At 38.1% G+C, this 5,000-nt stretch overlaps 1 protein-coding gene across 1 annotated transcript in view; it reads left to right on the forward strand.

The window, feature by feature from the left end:
• LOC125031510 (MAP7 domain-containing protein 1-like) overlaps positions 1-5,000 on the forward strand; it is a 25,086-nt gene that overhangs the window by 831 nt on the left and 19,255 nt on the right. The gene's annotated exons all lie outside the window — the stretch shown is intronic.

The following is a 5,000-nucleotide window of genomic DNA, read 5'->3' on the forward strand; positions in this document are numbered from 1 at the left end:
CGGCTGTTCTGTTGCCATGCTCCATTTAGGTGTTTATTTTATTATTAGTAGTAGTAGTATCATAAATGCTATATTGTTATTGTTTTTTTTATTATCATTATTATTATTTGTTGTTGTTATTGTTATTATTATTATTGTTATTATCATCGTTATTATTATTATCATTTTTATTATTATCATTATTACCATTACTACTGTTATTATTTCATTATCATTATCCTTACTAATATTATCATCCTTACTATAATCATCAATATCATAGTTATCATTATCATCTTATCTTTATTTATCAATACTCTTTTTTCTTTTTTTTTTTGGCAAAACCTATATTACGGTTGGAATCGCCTTCGTAAAGTCAAATCTCAAATTACAGTCGCACGGAATACTCAAATCATCCGCAAAAAGCAGACGTGATTAATATTCCAACATTTAGCAAGTGTACATGAAATGTCGTCAGTGGGTCAGCCAGTTCGACTCATGACTCGATTCCCTCGATTCCGTCGTGAGTGAAATTATTCTGTGTATTGCGAGACTTCGTGGAGGCTGGGGGACGGGGGGGGGTGAGGGGGGTGGGGTTGGGGGGTGAGGGGAGAGGGGAGATAAAGGGGGGAAGGGGAGGGGGAAGAGTGGTGTGGGGAGGGGATGGGTGGTGTGGGGAGGGGGAAGAGGAATGGTGGAGAGGGGAGAGGGATAGGGCAGGGGAGGGGTAAGGATGGATAGGAGGAAGGGAGGATGGGATGGGGAAGGAGAGGGAGGGAGGGGAAAAGTGTAGTGGGAGGGAGGGGGAAGGATGGAGAGGAAGGGGGAAGAGGAGAAGGGAGGGGGAAGAATACGAGGAAGAGGAAAAGGGACGAGAAGGAGAACATGGAAGATGGGGTGAAAAGAGGAAAAGTACAAAGGAAAGTTTCACAAAGAGGAATTAGAAGAAGTGAAGAAAACGAAAAATAAAAGTGAAAGACGGGAAACGGAGAGGTGGGGAATAGGAAGAGAAGAAGAATTGAAGGAAAAAGGGAGTCAACCTAGCAGCAGCCTAAAGAAACGGCCTCTCCCTCTAAAATGTTCTAAACTAAGTCGTTAAAGTGCTTGTAAAAGTCGCGGTTTTCAGTTAATGGCCTTTTTTTTTTTTAGTAAAGACTTCCTCACATTCGCCTTCTAACTACCTCATTAAAGAAAAATAACAATTCCGAAAAAGTCATTCATACATTTTACAAATTACCATTTTCACATTTCTTGCAGCATTTTTTTTCATTTAATTCCATATTCTTTACGGTAATATTTCAAAATCCTTCTCTAATTATCGTTCAAATCTCCCGCGGAAATGTGTCAAATTTCCCAACGGCCGATAAAGACAAGTGAAGAACGGCGCTGCGATAGCCTACTCTGACGTCACAAAACCTCAAAAGCACAAAACTGGGAAAGGGTTTGGCCGACCTGGTTGTCCAGCGCGGCGAGACCAACAGAAAACTGGAAAGTAAAAGGCTTCGCACGGGTACTTGACCTGTTAGCCTGGGATGACCTGCGACCTCTTTTTAGTCCGGGTCTGACTTGGGAAACTTGCAGCCGAACGAACAGGAGGAACAGGTTAGAATGTCAACGCTTGTGACCTCAAAGGGGCAGCCAGGGAGATGCAGGACAGGGCGGGGAGTCGTCAGATGCAACTGCCAGGGGACCCATACTTGCGAATGCGGACAGACACAAACTCACGCATACTAAAAAACTTATATACTTACATGGACATAGACATACATAAATACTATGCATGTAGATATACTGCACATATACATATACATACTTAAACTTATACACATACAATACAGATACTCATGCACTTACACATAGACATGTACATGTACACACACACACACACACACACACACACACACACACACACACACACACACACACACACACACACACACACATACACACACATACACAGACACATACACACACACATACGCACACACATACATACACATACACAAACACACAAAATCAGAACACATTAATCTTCACTTTATTTATTCGTGACACTCGTATCAATGAGAGAAATGGCTACGGGATTTCGCAAGCAAAAGTGGCAAGCAAGATGGTGTAACAGCAGTTGTATAGCACGTTGCAACATTCATAACTTATAACAATAGCTAAACATTATACTACTCAGTGGCAATAAAGTGTGCTCAATTAGAATAGTAATTTTTAATACAGAGGGACATAAAAACGATCATGATAGAGATGCTAAGAATAACAATGGAATTCACGACGGTGATCATATCAATGTACAAAATACTAAGTAACTGAATACTTAATAAACCTGCTTCAACAATCACTGATACTGCATGATACAGCATGGCGTTTGCATGTTCGACTATCACTAAACCTTGTAACAAACAACATGCAATGGAGAAACTCGTATATAAAGAGGATAATGCTGATAATGCATGGATTTCCGGAATGCATGTTTTCTTAAACTTGGTGCATGGATCAAAGTTGATAGAATTATGAGCAATATAAATGGAACATCTGTAGAAACATGGAAAATATTTTAGGTGCATGAAAAAGCTATAGAGGCATGATCAATATTAATGAATGCATGATCAATATTAATGGATGCATGATCAATATTAATGAATGCATGATCAATATTAATGAATGCATGATCAATATTAATGAATGCATGATCAATATTAATGAATGCATGATCAAAACTGACAAATGCGTGAAAGAACTAATAGATGCATGACCAACACTAATAGCTGCATGGACAAAAGAGCAATAGACCCTTGGACAAAACTAGTAGCTGGATGATTAATACTTGCATGATTCGTATACAAAAGCATGACCATTACTGATAGATGCATGAATTAGTTGTTGAAGCATGGACGCCATTCACAGATGCAAGAGTTAAATTCCTTAGAACCATGGACAACATTACTTGGAACTATAAACAAAAAACACAAGCAACATAAAAATTCTTTAGAAGCATGGACAATACTAGCTCAATTATCATGGTGTATCACTATTTTTGTTGAAGCATGATATGCACAACAGATACCTCATTAGCACTTTACTGACCAATAACAGTTAATAACAGTTATTTCTCTTCTGGAATAAACTAGCATCTGAACAATGCTACCTAATGTTAAGAAGTACTGTACACTGTGAGTCATTCCCAAAAGTTGTTTCAAAACCTGTTCCGTTTTTTTTTGTTTTTTTTTCGTTAGTCAGTACAACAAGCCATTGAGTGTTTCAAGGCTTCACTAATGGGAAATAACTTTTGTTAATGACTGTAGTAAAATAGTATCTACATGAATCAACATACACATATAGATTGCATGATTGCATGAATAGATGAACTTTAACATAGGCATGGATCACTAAGACACGATGAAGAGTGTCAATATATGCATCAATGCATGAAACATTAAAGGCATAGTGATTAATAACAATTTATGCATGATATTCACGGGATGCATGGATACTAATACTTGCATGAAACAGTATACATATACAGTGAATGAAACTAATAAATGCATAAAGAATATAAAAATTGCATGAAGTGCATGTCACAGTAGATGCAAGGAACATCAGAAGAATTTAGCTGAATGTTAACAATTACAATAACGATAGATATATTGTTCTTCAGACATATCGAGTGGGGGAACATGAATGCATGAAATGCATGAAATAACACTTACACATGCATGTTATATGAACTACTAGTACTGAATGCATGAACTCTATGCAATAGACGGTACAAATAAAGGCATTTTTCATTAAAACATATACAAAAATAATGACTCAATTTAAATAGACTTTTAAATCATGCGGAAATCAATGGTATATTATACGATTAGGAAAAACATGTCCTTTATAATGACATAATTAATTTGAAGTAGCGAAGAAAAGGAAATCACGATATTTCTAAGAAAACAATAAAGAACAACGAAGAATAAAAGGTGAATTAAATGAAAAGAGGAAATTAATGGTGTCTCAATTGCCTCCACTTGCAAATGGCCTTGCAAAGTGGCAAGGCGGCGTGCAAGAATTTCCGTGCTTTGACAGTAGTGTCATTTCATCTTGTTAGTTTAACTCTTAATTTCTCGAACGACATTTAAGAGCGGTTGAAAGGTCGTCGATTGACCTTTGCTACTGTGGCACGCGGCTCTTGGCCAGACCGGAACTGCCTTCGGGTGAGCTGAAGCGTGGTCGTTTTCTTTTTTCTTTCCCTTTTCTATTCGTTTCTCTTTTATTCTATTTTCTTCGTTTTCGCTGTCTTTTTTTGGATTTTATTTATTTTCTTTTTATCTAAGGTCGAGGACGCATATATGTTAAATAGAGTATATTAATACATTTACATGATATGATATAGGTACATGATATGGAAAAAAAAAAAAAAATGAAGGCACAGACACATTCATGGACGTGCATATAGTCTCAGACCGTGCATTACCTTTCGAAACTCTTCCTGCTCTTTTCCGGAAGACATCTAACACTCGGAAATTTCCCGAATCGCCTTATTCTTGCTCCACATCTTGCCACATACGGGTTGTCGGATCCCTTACCCCCCCCCCCCCCCCCCCCCCCCCCCCCCCCCCCCCCCCCCCCCCCCCCCCCCCCCCCCCCCCTGACCGACGTAAAAACTAACCTGTCGCGCCAAGGCCTACAACCGTCATCGCTAAAATTATTATCATTAGTGTTGTCATAACGAAATTGGAGCGTTTCTGTGACGCCACTTCTGGAAAAGCATTAATGGGTGTCATGTGTGTTGCGATTCCCGAAATACTTTGCTGATTATTTTTAAAATACGAAGAATGAAAACTGAAAAAATGGCGGTTATAGTTACTTCGGATCACTATTTTCTTGCGCGTCGAAATCTCCAACGCATGTTATTTTTTTTTTTTTTTTTTTCCTGAATTTATAGTAAATATATAAGAGTAAACAACTGTATTTGCCGAAGTGCTAATCTGAACAGATTCAAAGAATGAATAAATGGATAA

Source organism: Penaeus chinensis, chromosome 13, assembly GCF_019202785.1.
Source record: "Penaeus chinensis breed Huanghai No. 1 chromosome 13, ASM1920278v2, whole genome shotgun sequence".
Classification (NCBI taxonomy): domain Eukaryota; kingdom Metazoa; phylum Arthropoda; class Malacostraca; order Decapoda; family Penaeidae; genus Penaeus; species Penaeus chinensis.